Source organism: Elephas maximus, chromosome 10, assembly GCF_024166365.1.
Source record: "Elephas maximus indicus isolate mEleMax1 chromosome 10, mEleMax1 primary haplotype, whole genome shotgun sequence".
Taxonomy (NCBI): domain Eukaryota; kingdom Metazoa; phylum Chordata; class Mammalia; order Proboscidea; family Elephantidae; genus Elephas; species Elephas maximus.
In genome coordinates, this window is record NC_064828.1 from 73,761,259 (window position 1) to 73,783,909 (window position 22,651).

At 40.0% G+C, this 22,651-nt stretch overlaps 1 protein-coding gene across 1 annotated transcript in view; it reads left to right on the forward strand.

Annotated features, from left to right (window-relative positions):
* The window catches only part of PRKCH (protein kinase C eta), a 278,206-nt gene that overhangs the window by 81,598 nt on the left and 173,957 nt on the right, over nt 1–22,651 (forward strand). The gene's annotated exons all lie outside the window — the stretch shown is intronic.

Genomic DNA, 22,651 nt, shown 5'->3' on the forward strand with positions numbered 1-22,651 from the left:
GCTACCATCCCCCGACCCCCAAGGTTTTTTTTTATTTGAGGTAAAATTTACAACAGTGAAATGAGCACTTCAGAAGTAAAAAAAAAAAAAAAAGAAAAAAATGAGTTTTGACAAATGCATACGACCTTGTAGCCAACATCCTAATCAAAAATATATTACATTTCCATCCCTCTGAAAGTTCATTGTGCCCTTTTCCAGTCAGTCCCCTGCTGCCAGAGGCAATAAACGTGCTGATTTATTTTTTTAAGCCATAAATTAGTTTTACCTGTTCGAGAAGTTCATAAAAATACAATTATAAAGTATGCTGTCTTTCGTATCTGGTTTCTTTTGCTCAGCACAATTTCTTTGACATTCATTCATGCCATTGTATATATCAGTATTTTATTTATTTTTGTTGCTGAGTGGTATTCCATTGCATAAGTGAAGCACAATTTGTTTATGCTTTCTTCTTTTGATGGCTATTTGAGGTTTTCCCTGTTTTTTGATATTATAAATAAACTACTATATAAACATGCTTGTATATAAATTTTTGTGGATATACACTAGGAGTGGAATTGCTAACTAATAGAGTAGGTATGTATTTAACTTTATAAGAAATTCCCAAATGGCTTTCCCAGGCGGTTGTATTATTATACTCTTCACCAGCAATGCATGAAAGTTCCGGTTACTCCGTATCATCACCAGCACTTGGTATGGTCATTGTTTTTAATTTTAGACATTCTAGTGGATATGAAGTGGTCTCTTGGTGAAGTTTTAATTTACATTTCCTTGGTGTTGAGGGCTTTTTTATATACTTATTTGTCATTTGAGCCCACTTGGCGCAGTGGTTAAGAGCCTGGCTGCTAACCAAGAAGTCAGCAGTTCGAATCCACCAGCCACTCCTTAGAAATCCTGTGGGGCAGTTCTACTCTGTCCTGTAGGATCACTATGAGTCAGAATTGACTTGATGGCAATGGGTTTTTTTTTGGGGGGGGGGAGTTATTGTTCCTTTAGAGTTTTTTTTAATAAGTATTTAAGTATTTTGTCCAACTAAAAAAAAAACTGGGTTTGCCTTTTTATTATTTATTTGTAGGAGCTCTTTATATTTTCTAGATATGAGTCCTTTGTCAGATATATGCATTGCGAATACTTCCAGTCTGTGTCTTGCCTATCCATTTGAAGAGCAGAAGTTTTTAATTTCTTTGAAATCCAATTCATCAATCGTTTCATGATTTGTGTCCTCACTAAGAAATCTTTGACTAGCATGGGGTTACAAAGATATTCTCCTGTTTTTTTTTTTTTTTTTGGAAACTTAAGCCTGTAAGTTTAGCTTTTATATTTAGGTCTGTGTTCCTTTTAAATTTATATTTGTGTGGTGGAGGACTTGAAATTGTTTTCCTATAAAGCAATCCAGTTGTTTCAGCACCATTTGTTGTAAAAACCAAACCTGTTGACATCAAGTTGATTCTGGCTCATAGCGAGCCTACAGGACAGGGCAGAACTGCCCCACAAGGTTTCCAAGGCTATAATCTTTATGGAAGCAAACTGCCCCACCTTTTTTTCCACGAAGTGGCTGGTGTGTTCAGATTGCCGAGCTTCCAGTTATCTGAGTTGCTTAACCACTGCACCACCAGGATTCCTTATTTGTTGTAAAGAGCCTCCTTTTCCCATTGAATAGCTTGACACTTTTTGTCAAAAATCAATTGACCATATATATATATATATATATATGCGTCTCTTCCGTTCCAGTGATCTCTTTGTCTATCCTTATACCAACATCACACTGTCTTCATTTCCACGGCCTTATAGTAAAGCTTAAAGCATTGTGAGCGCACCAACTTTGTTCTTTTTGTTTGTTTAAGGTTATTTTCCTTTCATGGCCTCCTATTGGAGTTCTGGCATCATCTCTGAGTCTTCAATCCCAAAGCTGTTCTTAAAAAAATTATTTAAATGGGGCTGCGGTCTGTGACAGATAGGAATGGCATTAGGAGCTATTGCCTCATCCTTATCTCATTTTGTTCCATTTTTACATCTTTGTTAATTCTGCTGAATTAGCAGCTTAGACAAAAACATTTTATTAGATGCTAGACATGACTGAGAAATACCTGCTGGGTCAGACTTGTAATTCCAATGTCAATGGTGGGGAGTTAAAGGCAGACACATCCATGTGTGCAGTGCAGGGGGCCAGGTGCCATGCAGGAATAGGTCCAAGGCACAAAGTTGGCTCATGGGCGAGAGCTTTGGGAAGGAGGTTTTAGAGAAAGCTTCATAGGGGAGGTGACTCATAGACAGATTTGAAGGATAACTAGGAGTGTGCTGGAAGAAGACAGTGTATACAAGGCATAGAGGTGAATATTGGTAGGTTCAAAAAGCTGAAAGTGGTATGGAGGTGTCTGTGGTTGGGGAGTGATGGGACAGAGGCCAGAGACTTGGGAGGTTTGCTCGGGACAGTCCCATTTGGCTTGCTGTACCAATGTTACTATTAACTTTCCCTCTCAAAAGTGCTCTGAGTTAGGTGAGACATCATATGGTGTCACTACTTCTAGGCAAGTAGAGGTGATGGGTGCCAGCAATGTGTTTTAAACAGAAAGACGCAAGATCTGATTTGGTGGCAGTAGGTTCAAAGGTGGGAGTGTTGTTTAGGCCATAAGAGATAACCAGTATGTGGAGAGCCATTAAGAGATTGTTAAAATTGTCTAAAGGGAAGATATTCAGGGTCTGAGTTAAGTTGGAATGAGTAGGAATAAATAGGAGGGGACAGCTTTGAGAGATGTATAAAGCCAAAAACCAAACCCACTGCTGTCAAGTCGATTCGGACGCATAGTGACCCCATAGTTTCCAAAGCTGTAAATCTCTACAGGAGCAGACTGCCACATCTTTTTTCCACAGAGCCGCTAGTTGTTTCAAACCACTGACCTTTCGGTTAGCAGTCAATTGCTTTAACCACTGTCTCAGCGGGGATGCTTTGAGAGATGTATAGGTAGTAAATCAACAGGAATTGGCAATTCATTGGATGTCAGGGATGAGGAAGGGTGATTCTCAGGTAATGCTCAGATGAAGTGTGGAGTCATTCACCAGGATAGAAACCCAGGGGGTGGAAGATGATGAATTCAGCTTTGTACAAGTGGAGCTTGAGGTGACTGTGAGACAACCAAGTAGAGATGTCTAGAAGGAATTGGGAGTCTGGATTATGGCAAGATGTTCAGGCCCAAGATAGCTAATAGCTGTAGTGCAGGGGAAGGTAGGCACATGGATGAAGGGGCCCAGTGAGAAGATTTAGAGAGAAAATCATGCTGGCCAACAGCCTTGGAACATCAACATTTAAGGACTCTGACTCATAGATTATAATTTTTCAGATAACCCCAGGTCTGTTGAAGGTTTACTTAATGAATACCATTTCACTAATGGTCTCATTTGTTCATTCTGTAATATTTGAATGCTTAATGTATGCCTGACACTATTTCACCAAATGGCCTACCATCTTCCAAAATGGCATCTAGTATTTGATAATGAAGTTTGAAGAAAGAATAGAATATAAAAGGCTTTAAAAGCGTAATAACTGAACCGGTAGTAACTGTATCTTCGAAGTTTGGTGATACAGTGAGCTGAATGCAAAGGTATGCATAATGCTTGGATAAGAAGAAAAAGTGGACCTGCTCTAAAATCTGCAGTGAGTATTGAACATACCAAGTTCTTCACTGAACAAGGAACTGGCAAACTTGGGAACGTCATAGAACAAGGGAAAAAAAAAAGGTTTTGGCAGTAATCGCTTTGTGAAGTCTTTTGCAGAGCCGGAGGCATAACCTTATTAACTGGATCAGAAAACTCGTCGTAGTTGTTCATTGTGAGAATGGTGTTATCTCTCGAGCAGGTGCAGAATTCCCCTGAGTACTGCTGCTGAAGTAGACACAGCTGAAGTGATTTATTATTTTGAAAAAGCTGTCTGATGTCACTCTTACTTCATTCTGACTAAGCCCTTCTGGAGCTACCAACTGGATCTGCAGCCTAATCAACCTGCACTGTGTTATACGGATGAAGCAGACCTGGGTTTTCAGCGCATGGCGTAGGAGCTGTCACTGTCCTCATGAACATGAGTGTCTTTTGAGCTATTGGACTAGTTTCTACCTGGGAGTGTGGAGTGGCAAAAGAATAGGTTGAGATAAAGGAAACTGATGAAAATGCATGAGACTAAATTCATAGCTGCTATAATTCAAAGAGAAACAACAGGAAGACATTAAGTTAAAGAAGTGATATACTGTCACATGGGGACAGGTCAAAATTAAGGTGCTGCATTTTTGTGCTGTTAGAAGTAATGATATAAGATTTTAAGATTTGAAAGGAAGGTAGTTTGAATGAAATTTGCCTGGACTCAGGATACCCCAAACTTAAATGGTTGGCCTACAGAGAGAAAACCAGACATTATGTGCTCAGAAGCAGACCACGCACCATCTATGAAGTTGTTGTTACCTGCCCTTGGGTCAAATTTGCACAACAGAACAAAATGCTGCCCGGTTCTCTGACATCCCCATGATCTGTTGCAGATCAGGCCATGATCCATAGGATTTTCATTGGCTGATTTTCAGAATTAGATCACCAAGCCTTTCTTCCTACTGCCGTAGTCTGGGAGCTCCACCGAAACCGGTTTAGCATCATAGCAACACGGAAGCCCCCACTAACAGACTGCACCTGGCTGCACCTGAGGTGAACTGGCTGGGAATCAAACCCAGGTCTCCTGCGTGGAAGGCGAGAATTCTACCACTGAACCAAAAAAATCAAATCTAAAAACTGGTCAAGCTTCCAAATCTAACCACCATATTAGAGGAAATACAGAGGCTAGCAGGATATTTTAAATGATACCGGGGATGTAATCAGCAAAATCCAGACTGTGGGAAAAACTTTACAGGACAAGAGACTTGATTTTTTTAACCAAAAATTGTAAGGAAAAAAGAGGCGGGAGAACCTTAATAATAAAGGAGACATATTAACTAGTTGCAGGGTATGCACCCTATTTGGATCTTAATTCAAACAAATTGTAAAACAAACAAAAATTCTCAGAAGACAACTGAAGAAATGGAAACGTTTAACAGATACTTGGTGATGTTCAGCAGTTGTTAGTGTTATTTAGTGTGACTGTAGTTGTTTTTGTTTTTTTGTGTGTCTGTTTTTTAAAGAATATCTAGTTGAGATACATTTTGAAATATTTACTCATGAGATGATGTGATGTCTGTGATTTTCTTCAGAATAATCCAGAAGTGGGCAGAAGCAGTATAGATGAAAGCAGGTTGGCCATGAATTGATTGTTGAAACTGGGCAACGGTACATGTGGGTTCATTATACTATTCTGTCTACTTTTGCATGTGTTTGAAATTTTCTTTAATGAGAAGTTAGACAATCCAAATGACAAATTTAAAAAAATGTCCCTTTTGTAGACAAAAACCAGACTCTTGTTTGCCTCTATGACATCAAAATAATGCTTTAACTTTGAACATGTGACCTCTCCTCATTTACAGATTGAGGCTGGTATATTTTATCTGTATATATTTTATCTTTAATTCCCAATTCTTATTTATCATGAAAAGACAAGTTAAAATTTTTTAAATGACGAAAAATACTTTGGAAAGTTTTTTAAAAGTTCTAAATAAATACAAAGCAGTGAGTCAAAACCTGCAGGTAGGAAGAGATGAGTAAGATGATTCCCTTCATTCCATCATGAAGTGTTCTCATTTATAATGAATGACAAGTAAATCATCTCCTATTAACAGTTACATAACACTTCACCCTTGAAAGTTTAGTTTTAAGAGTTCCCTGAAAGAATTAATGGTCAAAGTACCTTTATGCAAGATCATAAAACAGTTTCTATGGGCACATCCGTTTCTTCCCCCTGAGTTCCCAAAACAAACATGAAGGTATTCTTCACCAATTTTGGGGGCAAGATAATTTCATTAAAAAAACAAACACCCTGAGAAGCACCTATGACTTGAAGCTTGTTTAGAAGAAAGAAGACCATTCTTTTTTGTTAAAACCTTGAATTGCCCTCTCCTCTCAGATTCTTATTATATTACTTGGAACAGATGTATTTCTCTCAGGGAAAGTATGCAGAAGTCCACTTGAATTTTGGTATCTGCTTATTCTGTCTAACACGGCAGCACGTTATGGTGCCAAATAAGATTCTGATCTTTTTCTTTTTTGTACATTTGCCTCGGTTTTTAGCTCAAATTTCCTGCGTCAAACCACTGGTTTACAAATAATTACGTTTGCTACTAAATCATTGTGACCACAGGCACCGACAAGGCAGATGAAGTTTGCAGTGACAGCTTTGCAGCTGCAACCTACGCTTTCCTACTGTATCTGACTCTTGTGATGCATGTGTCGTTTTTAAAGGGAAAAGAAGTTATCTCTGCTGGGAGTTGATTTACAGCATTCCTTTCTCATGTTTCAAGCCTGATGACAGGTAGTTGATTTAGGGGGGAAAATTTTTTTTTTTTTTTTTTTTTTGAGGGTGAGGAAGGCCATATATCCTGCCTGAGGAGTGAGTGAGAAGCACTTCATTTTTCCTGCTGGCTTAGCGGTGCTTGTAGCTACCATTGGAAATGACTGCCAGGTCGCAGACAGGGTAGGGAAAGAGGAATTGAGGGAATGGGAGAAGGAGAACTGGAAAAGGAACAAATCATATTTTTAAAAGGAGAGAGAGGGAGAAATGAAAGAGATCAAGACTAATGGTCCCATGTCACAGGGTCCTTGCTTCTCTTACCCATGATGCTCAGCTCCTTTATTGAGTGCCTTCTGAGGGCTAGGTGCTATGCTTGGTTTGTAGTTCAGCAAGTAGCAACAGCAGCCCTTGTTTTATTTTCTTTCTGATAGCAGGGTGGCCTCTTACCTTAGTCATTGAGTACCTGCTAGGTGCTCATGTCATCCCGTATATTATTTCATTTGCTCCCCACAACAAACTTCTGAGGTTGATGTTATTCTGTTTATGCAAACAGTGAGTCACGCTCCTGCTTATGGTCTCCTGGATACTAAGTGCCAGAGCCCAGACCCAAGCACAGATTGCAGTTCTGAAGTGGAGGATCATTGAAGGGCATCCAGTTATCTGGGAGGCAGCGTAGCATTTTCTCTGTGTTCTAACTTGGAATAAAACTCCCCGGGTAGTATAATCCCACCCTCCCCAGAGTTTTGTCTTCTTTGCAGATGATGCCTTTTTACAAGACTTCCCTTGGATTTGTCTTCCTTAAACTCAAAGAAGTTTCTCCTGGCCTTCTCAGACATCAGGTGTGGATCAGAGAGCCCTGTGCAGATGGAACTTCAGATTTGCCCAAGTTTTTTTTTTTTACTGCTCTCAGGAGGTTCTCTTGATATTGACCTTAGACTAGAACTTAGAAGAAAATGAAAATAAAAAACGCTTTCACTTAGGGTATGATAACTGCCCTTGCCTACTGATACCCTGATACTCATTGGCTCCACCCTAACTATTTCTCTTACTCTTACTGCCTATTGATGAAAAACTCCAAGTATGGTTCTGTTAGGGGTTTTTTGATTGGTTTTCAAAGTGCTGCTCTGCAGACCTCTGAGGGTTCCTGAGATGTTTTCAGTTGAAAACTATTTTTCCCATAATACTAAGATTCTGTATTTTTTTTTTTTTTTTTATTACCATATTGACATTTCCTCTAGTGCTACAAAAGAAATGGTGGATAAAACTGCTGGCACCTTACCACAAATGAAGGCAGCAGCACAAACTATACTGTGGTCAGTGTCTTCTTCACTGCTCACCATGTGTACGCTCCACACCGTGCCTGTGTGTTCTCGCCACACTCTGCGTGTTCTCCCAGCCATACACTTGTAGAAAACAAACAAGCCAGTTTCACTTAAGAATGTCCCTGATGAAGTACTAAACATTATTGATATCATTAAAACTCAACCCTTGAGTGTCATCTTTTTAATATTCTGTGTGACAAAATGGAAAGTATGCATAAAGCACTCTGCCACTTGCCAGAACACTCTACTGTCTGGAAGAAAAGCACTGTGATCGAGTTGTGAGCTGAGCTAGCCACTTTTTTTCACAGAACACCATTTTACTTGAAAGAATGACTGGCAGACAAACTATAGTTATGGAGACTTGGGAATTTGTCAGATATTTTCTTAAAAATGCATGCAGTGAGCCTACTTTTCAAGGAAAACAACTGTGAGCGTTTGGTGCCAATGATAAAATTAGAGCTTTCCAGCTGTAATTTGAATTTTGGAAAAATTATACCCACCATTGTGAGCTTGACAGCATTCCAGTATTTAAGGACTTTCCTGATGAGTTCATTGTTGATATTAACAATTGTGATTTTTAAAGATATTGTAAATGGAATGTGTCAACATTTGGAAGATCTGTATAATTCAGTGAACCCATATTTTCAAAATGACAGATACATGATGTTACAAAGCCACGTGTGGGTAAAAATCCATTCAAAGTGCAAGAAACCAAAAAAGAACAAACTCATTGCTGTCAAGTCAATTTGGACTCATAGTGACCCTATAGGACAGAGTAGAACTACTCCACAGGGTTTCCAAGAAGCGCCTGGTGGATTCAAACTGCCAGCCTTTTGGTTAGCAGCTGTAGCTCTTAACCACTGTACCACCAGGGTTTCCAAAGTATGGGATAGGCTGATGTATTTTAATGTAACAGAGTGTGTAAAATGTATCAATAGAATTTCAAATTTCTCATTACAACTAACTCAGCTACCACTTGTTGAGTTTTGATGTAGTATGATAATATTTACAATTACTTGAAAAAGCTATTAAAACACTCTCCCCTTTTCTAACTACTCTCTGTGTTAGGCTTAATTTTCTCTAGCTACTTCGACTAAAATAACATATTGAAACAAATGAAATACAGAAGCAGATGTATGAATCAGCTGTCTTCTCTTAAGCTAGACATTAAAGAGATTTGCAAAATTGTAAAACAATGCCATCGTTCTTATTAATTTTTATTTTGGAAAATATAATTATCTTTCATAAAAATATTATATTAAAATGCACTGAGTTTGTTTTAAAATGATAAAATAGGTATTTGTAAATGTCTCCATTTTAGTTTCTAATATGGTAAATATCGATAGGGCTCACATAATCTGAAACTCTTTGTAACTCCTCCCTGGTGGTGCAGTGGTTAAAATGCTCAGCTGCTAACTGAAAGGTTGGCGTTTAGAACCTACCAGCCGCTGCATGGGAGACAGATGTGGCAGTCTGCTTCCGTAAAGATTATAGCCTTGGAAACCCTATGGGGCAGTTCTGTTCTGTCCTATAGGGTGGTTATGAGTTGGAACCAACTTGACAGCAATGGGTTTGGTTTTTTTTAAAAGGAGCTCTGAGACCAAAAACTTTTTTTTTTTCACTTTTATTATTTTTTTAATTTAGGCTCAGGTTTGTGCAAGATCTTTAGAAGGCTTGAAGTTTAGCTCTTCATAAGATTCTCACTTTCAAGTCTGTTTTTTTTTTTTTTAGTATTTTTATTGTATTTTAGAAGAAGGTTTACAGATCAAATTAATTTTTCATTAAACAATACACATATTATTTTGTGACATTGGTTGCCAACCCCATTACATGTCAACGTTCTCCCCTTCTCCACCTCGGGTTCCCTGTTACCAGCTTTCCCGACCCATCCTGCCTTCTCATCCTTGCCCCTACGCTGGTATGCCCGTTTAGTCTCGTTTTGTTTTATGGGCCTGTCTAATCTTTGGCTAAAGGTGAACCTCAGGAGTGACTTCAGAGCTGAGTTAAAAGGGTGTCCAGGGGCCATACTCTCAGGGTTCCTCCAGTCTCTGTCAAACCAGTAAGTCTGATGAGACCAAAAAACTTTTTGAACTTCTAGGTTTGAGTAATATTTCCATTTTATCTTTCAAAAGCACAGCACTTTTAATTTTAGTGACCACAGGGAGAAGGGACTGACAGATATTTGTGTATGGTATATTGAGGAATGGTGTTAGTAACAACTGATACAGCTGACAGGATAATTCAGTCATTTTTTGAAAACTTACTCCCTTTTTCTTATTTTATTGCACAATGTACTGTTTCAGACAGTTTTTGTTATAAGTCTTTTCTCATAAAAATAGGAAGGTCAGGAAGTGACACCAAAACAACCAGAGTGTGTGGTGGTTTCTAACTTTAGAGATACCTGTTACAGGTGGCTTTGTGCTAAACCTTTTCTTGATTCAAGCAGAACAAGGCCAACTGCAATACTTCTGAGCAGTAAGTGCTTCAGCAGTACTCTGAATACGCACGTGGTCAGAGCTGTGAGCACTAGACGCTGAGCCCTCAAATATGGCTGACAGAGCTCTGGACAGACGCATTAGGATGCTCACTTCATGTGGTACTCATTTATCAACTAGTATCGTCCTTTGAAATTAGGGTTCTTGCAAAATAGATTCTGACTGGTTTCTCCATTTTCTCAAACTTCATTTTTTTTTTTCATTGAAATTATACTAAGGTATTATCTCAATAGAATTGAGATGTGGGTAAACGCAAATGATTTAATTTTTTGATAGAAAAATTAACTGCACCAGAACCTTTTATTATACTTCAGCCTTATTTTCCACACCCCCTTATCTCTCTACTCTTTAAAAAAGGGAAAAAAGAACAAGGCAGCACAGTTTATTTCCCAGGCCAGTTATATTGGCATCCCTTTCTGTGGGTTTTCCCCAGTAACACCCTGAGTCAGTGGGCAGATAGAGAGACAAGAAGACCAGTTTCATGCCTTCCTCTCCCTGAAACTTGTCTTCAGTGTCATGATTTCATCCTGATGCCTTTAAGATTTCTGTTCTGGGTCCTAAGTCATCCCTGGATGACCCCCTGCCTGAGCTGACAGCATTGAGGTGTGTCCAGTGGCCTCAGGTTGCAGATGCATTTTTTGTGTATGTCAGAGCTTGCCTTAGATTTTCTAAGTGGTCTCTTAATTCTCATATGACTTTGGAGAAAAACAGTTGTCACCTCTGCCTGTGAATTTGCTTTGATCACAGAATATACTGAGTTGAGCACAACTTCTAAATTATCACCTTTTGGGTCCAGTGGACCAAGACAGCCATCTATATATACACAGGGAGTATAAATGTAGAGAATTATGCAATAGATGAATGTGTGCACACATGTATATGTATGTGCATACTAACGACATCAGCTTATATTCACAGAGCTCAAAATTTTGTGTGTGTGGGAGGGGGGAGGCACAAACAATTAGACAAAGGAAAATAATATGTCAAGTGGCAAGTGCTGTGGAAAAAATACGTCAAGGTAAGAGAACAGACATAGGCGAGGGTACATGTCTTCTGTTATTCATATCAAGTGCTCAGAGAAGGCCCTCTGTTGAGGTGATATTTGAGCAGGAGGTCTGAAGGAAGAGAGGAAGTAGACCACGAGAATGTCTGGGGGAAGAAAAACAGGAAGTACAAAGACTAAGAGGGAGCATGGTCAGTGAGTTGGGGTTATGGCAGGGAGAGGAATGTGGCTGAGCCTGTGGTTCAGGTGAGGTGCTCACCATGGTTCTTGGCACGAGGTTGGCACCCTTGCTAATGATACTTCCCTTGGCAGGAGCATGCCTTTATCACTTACGTGAAGTTGGCTTATAATTTAGTTGCTTGAACTAATGCTTTCCCTTTTGGCTAGGAGCCCAAAAAGCACAATATTACATGTGTTTATAATGATTTAGCACAAGTTGCTAAAACAAGAACAGTTCTATGTTCACAACGAAGACCTCCTCAAGCTCCGCAAATTCTATCATGGCTCTTATTGTTCTAAGCTAAATTAGGATCCATTACACAGCTTAATGGAAACCCTGGTGGCATAGTAGTTAAGTGCTAGGGCAGCTAACCAAAAAGGTCGGCAGTTCGAATCCACCAGCGCTCCTTGGAAACTCTATGGAGCAGTTTTACTCTGTCCTATAGGGTTGCTAGGAGTCGGAATCGACTCGATGGCAGTGGGTTTTTGGACACAGCTTAATAAGCATTGAAAGTTCAAATTCACTGTCTGGAGATATATAACAAGCCCATGCACTGCTACATGGAGTTAACTGTACTTCGATTTTAGTTATGGGTTATTAAGGAATTACTCTTATTTGTAAACCTCACTCATCCAAAACACAGAGAATTCAGGCTTAGCTAGAGACTTCTGTTCTTGGGCTGGTATGAGCCATCATTTGCTGTACAGTTTTAGCAAATGTAAGTGACACATCTCTACTAAATATCTGGAGAGGAGTTGTTAAATAGGTTGGAGCTCAGTATGGGCACATTGTAGGGACTTGGTATATACCTTTTGAAAGGGTAATTAGTATTGAATATTGATGATACTTCCTGAGGATGTGAAGCATATTGGGAGGACTCTAGAGACAATGTCTTATAATCTGGAAGCTTGCCCACCAAGCTTTTGGAGTCTTCAGATATGAAGTTTACCAAGAATTAAAAATGGGGGCTTCCACCCCAGATAAGTGAAGCATTACTGAAAAAGAAGAAGAAAGTGGGAGGCCTCACTCTACCTGATTTTAGAACATATTATACAGCCACAGTAGTCAGAACGGCCTGGTACTGGTACAACAACAGGCACATAGACCAATGGAACAGAATTGAGAACCCAGATATAAATGCATCCACATATGAGCAGCTGATATTTGACAAAGGCCCAGTGTCAGTTAATTGGGGAAAAGATAGTCTTTATAACAAATGGTGCTGGCATAACTGCATATCCATTTGCAAAAAAATGAAACAGGACCCATACCTCACACCATGCACAAAAACTAACTCCAAGTGGATCAAAGACCTAAACATAAAGACTAAAATGATAAAGATCATGGAGGAAAAAATAGGGACAACGTTAGGAGCCTTAATACAAGGCATAAACAGAATACAAAACATTACTGAAAATGACAAAGAGAAACCAGATAACTGGGAGCTCCTAAAAATCAAACACCTATACTCATCTAAAGACTTCACCAAAAGAGTAAAAACACAACCTACAGATTGGGAAAAAATTTTCAGCTATGACATCTCCGACCAGCACCTGATCTCTAAAATCTATATGATTCTGTTAAAACTCAACCACAAAAAGACAAACAACCCAGTCAAAAAGTGGGCAAAGGATATGAACACGCAGTTGACTAAAGAAGATATTCAGGCAGCTAACAGATACATGAGAAAATGCTCTCCATCATTAGCCATTAGAGAAATGCAAATTAAAACTACGATGAGATTCCATCTCACTCCAACAAGGCTGGCATTAATCCAAAAAACACAAAATAATAAATGTTGGAGAGGCTGCGGAGAGATTGGAACTCTTATACACTGCTGGTGGGAATGTAAAATGGTACAACCACTTTGGAAATCTATCTGGCGTTTTCTTAAAAAGTTAGAAATAGAACTACCATACAATGCAGAAATCCCAGTCCTCGGAATATACCCTAGAGAAATAAGAGCCTTTACATGAACAGATATATGCACACCCATGTTTATTGCAGCACTTTTTACAATAGTAAAAAGCTGGAAGCAACCAAGGTGTCCATCAATGGATGAATGGTTAAATAAATTATGGTATATTCACACAATGGAATACTACGCATCAATAAAGAACAGTGACGAATCTGTGAAAGATTTCATAACATGGAGGAACCTGGAAGGCATTATGCCGAGTGGAATTAGTCAGAGGCATAAGGACAAATATTGTATAAGACCACTGTTATAAGGTCTTGAGAAATAGTATAAACTGAGAACAACACATTCTTTTGTGGTTACGAGAGGAGGGAGGAAGGGAGGGTGGGAGAGGGTTATTTACTGATTAGTTAGTAGATAAGAACTACTTTAGGTGAAGGGAAGGACAATACTCAATACAGGGAAGGTCAGCTCAACTGGACTGGACCAAAAGCAAAGAACTTTCCAGGATGAACTGAATGCATTGAAGGTCAGTGGAGCAAGGGCGGGGGTTTGGGGACTATGGCTTAAGGGGACTTCTAAGTCAATTGGCAAAATAAATTCTATTATGAAAACATTCTGCATCCCACTTTGAAGTGTGGCATCTGGGGTCTTAAATGCTAACAAGAGGCCATCTAAGATGCATCAATTGGTCTCAACCCACCTGTATCAAAGGAGAATGAAGAACACCAAGGTCACACGATAACTATGAGCCCAAGAGACAGGAAGGGCCACATGAACTAGAGACTTACATCATTCTGAGACCAGAAAAACTAGATGGTGCCCAGCCACAACCGATGACTGCCCTGACAGGGAGCATAACAGAGAACCCCTGAGGGAGCAGGGGATCAGTGGGATGCAGATCCCAAATTCTCATAAAAAGACCAGACTTAATGGTCTGACTGAAACTAGAGGAATCCCGGCCGTCATGGTCCCCAAACCTTCTGTTAGCCCAGGACAGGAACCATTCCCGAAGACAACTCATCAGACATGGAAGGGACTGGACAATGGGTTGGAGAGAGATGCTGATGAAGAGTGAGCTACTTGTATCAGGTGGACACTTGAGACTGTATTGGCATCTCCTGTCTGGAGGGGAGATGGGAGGGTAGAGAGGGTTAGAAACTGGCAAAACGGTCATAAAAGGAGAGACTGGAAGGAGGGAGCAGGCTGACTCATTAGGGGGAGAGTAAATGGGAGTATGTAATAAGGTGTATATAAGCTTAAGCTTATATGTGACAGACTGACTTGATTTGTAAACTTTCACTTAAAGCACAATAAAAATTATTTAAAAAAAAGGGGGGGGAGGGGCTTCCAAAAGTGTGAAACGGCAAGAAAGGATCTGTTCTAGAGCAATTCAGTAACTTGGGAATTTTGAAAAATACAGATTCTCAGGCCCCCAGACTGAATCAGAATCTCTGGGGGAAGAGACCAAGGAAACATGTTCCTAATGAGCACCTTGGCAGATTCTAATGATTTGCCAAGTTTGGACATCTCTGTTCTATCCTACCCAATTGCAGTTGAGTCCGGTCTGACTCACGGTAACACCACATACATCAGAGCAGAGCTGTGCTCTGTGGGGTTTTCAGTGGCTGATTTTTTTGAAGTAGATCACCAGGCCTTTCTTCCGAGCTGCCTCTGGGTGGACTCGAACCTCTAACCTTTCGGTCAGCAGCCAAGCGCATTAATTGTTTGTACTACCCAGGTACTCTGGTTCTATTCTAAATCATATATAATTCAGTTAAAATAAGGAGTTTTGGTGGTTGGGAGAGGTTTGTTAGTTGAAAAAATGCATAGTGTATTACTTTTGTGTACTGCCTTAATAGTTAAAAGGCCCTTAAAAGAATGTATTTGGTGTTTTAAAAAAGGCTGTGATACAGGCAGATTAGGTTAAAGTTTTTGTATTTTTAGGAGGAGAAAATAAGACTCAGAGGCCTTGCTAATGTCTGCAAACACTCAGGTTTAATGACGTAAAGATGCAAACCAGGCTTCCAAGTGATAAATTGGGATGGGAGTATTGGCTTTGCTGCCTATCAGAGATTGGACTGGAGACAAGTTATTGACGTTTCCCTTCTCTGAGGGCAACTAGGGCTAGGAAAAGACAATTTAAAATTATTCCAGTTAAAATGGGAATCAAATATTTTTGTAGTACATATCTTTAAAAGTTGTGGTTGGGGCTCTTTGTTTGAAAATGACAATAAAATTATGAAAGTAAGATTTTCATATTACCGTTATGAATGTTTAGGTTATAATGGCACCTGTGTGCTAATTCTCAGAACCAAGAATGGGTCAAATAGCTTAGTGTGTACTTTTCTGGCTGATTTGAAAGCATGATAATATCATCTACTTCTTAATGACTTACTCAGCACTCTCAGGAAGAGGGTTGTTTTTGCAAAAGTATTTGAAGACATCATCAGTTTTTCCGAAGGCCAAACATGGTTGATCTCCTTTCCTGTTGGTGATGGACCCGGTGCCCCAGATTGACATTGTCAGTGGCTTTGCTGTGATTGGAGCAGCTTGTCAGTCAACTTCAAGTCCTCCTGGATTTTCGATGAGATCTCAATTTTGCTCTGGAGCTGATTTTTATTATGTGGGTTTTATTATGGGATGTATCTGATTCTCAGAAAGGGGGGATGATAGCCATTTCCCTGGTGGGCAAAGATCAGTTAATTTTAAACAGGGAAGAACATCAGAGAAGGGACTAATTTAAAAGTGGTCAGTCTGTTCATCAGTCACTATTCTTATGCTCTGACCGGTTAGTTTACCTATATAAATCTCACCATTAAAGGGACTTTGGTAACGAATACTCAGGTCATGAGTTCAGGTGTCACTGCAAAATGTATTACTTATTCCTTATGAATGGTGTAGTACACTCTTACATAAGACAGTATGCGGCATTGGTGGTTTAGGGGTAGAATTCTTAACCTCCATGTGGGAGACCTGAATTTGATGCCCAGCCATTGCACCTCATGCACAACCACCACCCGTCTGTCAGTGGAGGCTTGTGTATTGCTATGATGCTAAATAGGTTTCAGTGGAGCTTTTAGACTGACAGACTAGGAAGAAAGGTCTAAAGACCTACTTCTGAAAATCAGCCAGTGAAAATGCTATGGATCACAATGGTCTGATCCCCAACTGATAATGGGGGTGGTGCAGGACTGGGCAGAGTTTTGTTTTGTTATGCATGGGGTCCCCATGAGTCAGGGATTGACTCCAAGACAGCTGAAAACAACTTAAGTCAGTAGTGTTGTTCAAGTACCATTCTGTAGGAGACCAAAAAAAAAAAAAACCCGTTGCCATTGAGTCGATTCCGACTCACAGCGATCCTATAGGACAGAGTAGAACTGCCCCATAGGGTTTCCAAGGAGCGCCTGGGGGATTCGAACTGCTAACCTTTTGGTTAGTAGCCAAAGCTCTTAACCACTGCACCACACCACTAGGGCTATATCTACCTATTAGGTACTTAGAATCCACACAGGCAAAGGAATGTGTCACAGTACCTTCCAAAAAAAACCCAAACCCATTGCCGTCAAGTCAATTCCGACTCATAGCGACCCTACCTTGTGGAAATCCTGGTAGCGTAGTGGTTAAGTGCTACAGCTGCTAACCAAAGGGTTGGCAGTTCAGATCCACCAGGTGCTCCTTGGAAACTCTATGGGGCAGTTCTGCTCTGTTCTATAGGGTAGCTATGAGTCACAATACCTTAGAGGGGTTCTTTTTAATGTTGGACTTTAGGAAGAATTTGTTGACAAATACTGAAGCTTAATTCTGCCTTAACCATATTAATTTTGTTAAGATACTAATAAATGACAGTTCAGTAGGACTCTGATATCTGCTTCTAGCCCTTCTTTACTGAGGATGCAGTGGGAACACTCAGCCAGGGAGCCAAAAGAATCATTTCTGTTCTGGTTCTGCTCAAGTGCGTCTTTGAGCTATCCTGTCTTGTTCTGTACCTCTTGCTCAGGTGTATCATGTCCTTGTTTGAGATCTCTAATTTCTACATTCCCTTTCTTTGCCTCTGAATGCTCAAAAGTCCCGCTGAGCGCAGTCTTTAAGGGGCCTTCTCTCTAAAGTGCAGAATATTGACTGCATGCTGGCTTGTGCCTACTTGGCCCTACCTCTCTTTCTAACTAGGAATCACAGACTGGTTTTGTTTTGTATGTGGCACAGTGCAGTGCTTTTGAAGTTTTTCAACTTGAATTCTTTAGACCAGGCAGGGTTCTCAAGAGCACCACATTCCTTAGCCTTCTGTGTTGCCTGAATCCTCTCTGACTTTTTTTCTCCATGCTTCCTCTCTTTGGCCTCAGTTTGTAATCCTGAATCTGTGCAATAGCCATGGGAGAAGCATATCAGTGACTTTTAGTGGGATCACATCTTCGATGGAGTTGAGTACCATCTTTACTGAGTACCATAGAAGATCCTGGAAGGTGCAAATGGTTAACGTGCTCAGCTGCTAATCAAAGGGTTGGAGATTAGAATCCACTCAAAGATGCCTTGGAGGAAAGGTCTGGCGATCTACTTCTGAAAAACTTTTGTTCATTAAAAGACTTTACCAAAAAAGTGAGAGGACAAGCTGCCGACTAGAAGAATGTCTTTGGAAATTGTATATCTGTCAAGAACCTAATAACCAAAATATATATGACTTCGACAACTTAAGAAGAAAAGGACAAATAACCCAATCGTAAAATGAGCAAAGGACTTGAATAGACATATTAGCAAAGAGAACATTCAAATGGCCACCAAATACATAAAAAGATGCTCAGTCATTAGCCATCAGAGAGATGCAAATCAAAACCACAGTAGATACTATTTCACTCCTACTAGGATAGCTAAGATTTAAAAAAAAAAAAAACAAAAAACAGAACACAACAAATGTGGGCAAGGATATACAGAAATTGGAACCCTTACCCATTGCTGCTGGAAACACAAAATGGTACAGCCATTGTGGAAAACAGTGTGGCAGTTCCTCAAAAAACTAAAAATAGAACCAGTAATTACACTCCTAGGTGTATACTCAAAAGACTTGAAAGCAGAGACTCAGAGACTTTTACACCAGTGTGTATTTCAGCACCATTCACAATAGCCAAAAGATGGAAACAACCTAAATGCCCATCAACAGATAAATGGATAAACAAAATGTGGTACACACATACAATGGAATACTACTCAACCAGTAGGAGAAATGAAGTCTTGATGCATGTTACAATATGGATAGAGCTGGCAGACATTATGCGAGTGAAATAAGTTAAGGACAGAAGGACAAATATTATATGAGCTCACTTATATAAAAAGATAAGAAAGGGAAATGTGTAGAGACCAAAGTTTATTAGTGGTTACCAGGGGTGGGAAGGAGGGGAAAAGGTAAGGGGGAGTTAATGGTGATAGAAAAGTTGCATTGATTAAGGGTAGGGTTGCAGGGCTGATTATCGTAATTGCTGTCAGTAAGTTGTACACCTATAAAAAGTTGAATTGGCAAAAGTTGTATGTTAGATATATTTACAACAAAAAAAAAAGTAGCTGCTGAGGCTGCTTATGTAAAACCAAATACCTCATGGGATTTAGCTCCTTGATTTGGACGTTTAGGGTTATGGTTTCTTGGGACATCCCAGTTAATTGGCCTAATAATGTGTTTAGTACTTCTGTTCTATTTCCTAGTTCATTGCATAGTACCTGGGGTCTTAAAAGCTTGCAAGCAGCAACAATTGGTCTCTACTCATCTGGAGCAACAGAGAAAGGAGAGTCAGAAACAGGAGAAGGATACGAATGTATGGCTAATTGCCTCCATGAACAATTGCCGCCTTTGCCATGAGATCAGAAGAACTGGATGGTACCCGACTACCATTACTTGAACATTTTGATCAAAGATTCCATAGAGGAATCCTGATCTAAAGGGGGAAATGTAGAACAGAACGTGAGAATTTCATGGACTCCAGACTTCCTGAAGTCATGAATGTTTGATGAACCCCTGAAACTACTGCCCTGAGATAATCTTTAAACCTTAAACCAAAAGTATCCCCTGAAGTGTTAAAACCAAACAATAGTTTAACTAGTAAAAAATGTCTGCCTTGAACATTATGCTGTTTTAAAAAGTACATATTTGAGATCATATTGACAACTCAAAAGATTACATAGTAACCTTAGGGGGCAGTGAATTTATGTTAAGGCGGGGAACAACTCAGAAAAGGAGGGTGAGAATGGCTGTACAACTTGAAGAATGTACTCAATGTCACTAAATGGTACATGTAGAAACTGTTGAATTGGTGTATGGCTTTGCTGTGTATATTCTCCACAACAACAACAAAATAAATTATATACTAAAAAAAAAAAAAAAATCATCCACTGAAAACCCTGTGGAACATAGTTCCACTCTAACACAATGGGGTCACCATGAGTTGGAACTGACTCAACGGCAACTAGTTAATTTCATTGAGTACCACAGAGGCTCCTCTCTTGTGCCATTCAGCCCCCATCACGTCCCAGTAGCACTCCACTTTGGGTTTTGGGTAGTGCAGAGTCTCACTGTTCTGGGGAGGTCTTAGAGAAGAGTCAGGAGAGAAATATCTCCTTTTTTTTTTTTTAATCCAGAGATAAGTCATGCTTTCAGATAATAGATCTACTTCTAGTGGTTCCTCCACCTCCCTGAAATGCCCACAAGAGTTAATTTCTGGTGCCAATGTTAATGCCTTCTTTAATTTACAACATCAGACTCTGGCTCTTTAAACTCAAGAACTACCATTCAAGTCTCACCTACAGACAAAATCCTTTGGCAGTTGATGGTGGTGATTAGTTAGTGCACTGAAGATGTGGGGCTGGTGGTAGAAGGGGCACCACCTTTAGATCAGGTGGACCTGGTTCTGATACCTGCACTTACTAGCCGTGTAACCTTGAGCGTTCATTGCCTTATGTGTAAAACATGGACCTAATGATATCTGGCCCTGGGACTGTTGTGAAGGTCACATGTGATTATGCATACAGACACACCCTCCCAAATAGACTGTTGCATTAGGTCCTGATGCAGATTTTGTAACTTCCTACTTTGGAAGGAAATCCATATTCTATTTACTACCATGTACTTTGTGTCGAATCATCTAAAAGGTACTGGGAAAAATATAACTACACCTATTCCTCACCAACTATATATTTATCTGACATTTTGTATTTGCGACAATAATAAAAAATCTACTCTATTTTCTGGGTTAATGACATACATCTGGCAATAACGAACACCAAAGTACCAGGCAAGAGTAACACTGTCTGTGATGGTTAAGGTTACATGTCGGCTTGGCTGGGCCGTAATTCTCAGTAGTTTGACAGTTATGTAATGTTGTTAATTTGGCAGTTATGTAATGACGTAATTTGGCAGTTATTTAATGATGTAATTTCGCAGTTATGTAATGATGTAGCCATCCTGTGTTTTATAATCTGATATGGTTATCCTCCATTTTCCCATAATGCTGATTTTCACCTAGCGACCTGGTCTTTGGAACCTAACCACATCCATAAGTGAGGAGTGGGTATACTGCATAAGCCCCTTTTCTCTGCCATTGTTTTAAACCTTAGACAGCAACTGAATTTCACATGTGTCTTTTTGTCATATTCTGGGAGGGTGTAATGAACATACTGGTCTGCACGTGCTTTCTGTAGGAGGTACCATCAGTGAAGCTGTGGGTGGCAGGGAAGTATTTCGGGTTGAGGGCAGGGAAGATGCTGGAAGGATTCAGTGCTTGAGAGAAGAGTGATGTTTTGTCAGTTTTCTGCTTGTTTGACCGCAGGGAACATTTGTTGTTGTTGTTAGGTGCTGTCAAGTTGATTTTCAATTCGTAGCGACCCCATGTGACAGAGTAAAAGTGTCCCATAGGGTTTTGTAGGCTGTAGTCTTTACGGATGCAGATTGCCAGGTCTTTCTCCTGTAGAGCTGCTAGATGAGTTCAAATTGCCAATCTTTCAGTTTGCAGCTGGGTGTCTAACCATTGTACCACTAGGGCTCTTTACAGGGAACACATCTTACCCCTGTTTTTAAATCTGCCCACCAAAGCCAATGCCACACTTTACCCAAGTCACTGCCTGGGTTGGTGATGCTGGTACTGCCTCTTCTAGTGAAGATCAGTTGTGTCGCGGGTGATGTGTTGTGTGTGTGTGTGTGTGTGTGTGTACAAACTAGTTAAACCTGTGCTGTCAGTCGATTTCGACTCATGATAACCCCATGTATGTCAACATAGAACCTTGCTCTGTAGAGTTTTCAATGGTTGATTTTTGGGGGCGGAGGAGTAGATCACCAGGCTTTAATTCTGAAGCACCTCTGGGTGGAGTCGAACCTCCAGCCTTTCAGTTAACAGCTGAGCACCTTAACTATTTGCACCACCCAGGGATTCCTTGTGCATGTGCAGACCAGCCCTAATTCATAGTCCTCCAGACTGCTGTGGGCACTCCACAGGAATGTTGATTGGATAATGGAACAGGAAGTAGGGGTCCTACTTTCCTATCTAGCATGACCCTAGCAGCAGTGGACCCAGGAAATTGTTCTTTGGAGTCTTATTGAAAACCAACCCCCACAGTTGGCTGGTTCTTTTAGCACAGATATAGATAGAATTGAAATGAGTGCCTTCTACCCATATGTATGTTGAGGTGAATGAGTTAATGTTTAAAACACATTTTTAGGTCCTAGACAGAAGGCATGTGTTAAAAGGAGATGGTATGTGCTGCTTGTTAGTAATTTCTCATTTCTAGAGGACTGAGTTTTAAGTGGCAGGGATTGAGGTTGTAAATTGTCAGGCAGCATTGGCCCTTGCCGCACCCCCTAATATCCCTATGCCAGGATTGTGTTAGGTTTGGTCACCAGCCTGGTGACCTGACAAGTGCTGCCATCAGCTTGGAGGGTTGTCGTTGTGTACTTTGTTATTTATTCAAAAGTTGCAGTTGGCTCACTCCATGTGGGTATTTCTATAGCCTTTGGTCTTTCCCCAAATATTTGCCTTAGTTTCTTAAATTAATTTCTCACCAGTTTAAAGTGTGTGTTGACTTTTATGGTTTTAATTTTGCAGACTTGGTTGTCTTGTCTTACAGAGGGTGTCTTTTATTCAGCTCATAAGCAGGTTTTGTTTGCTTGCTTAGCTTATTTAGGAATTAACTGCCACCCAATTCCTTGTTAAATTGAAGATGGTGTTATGTTCAAGTGGAAAATCCATTTTGAATCTGGTACTTGATTATTTAAATATCTCTTGTGCATTTTAAAGGTAAAATTATACTTT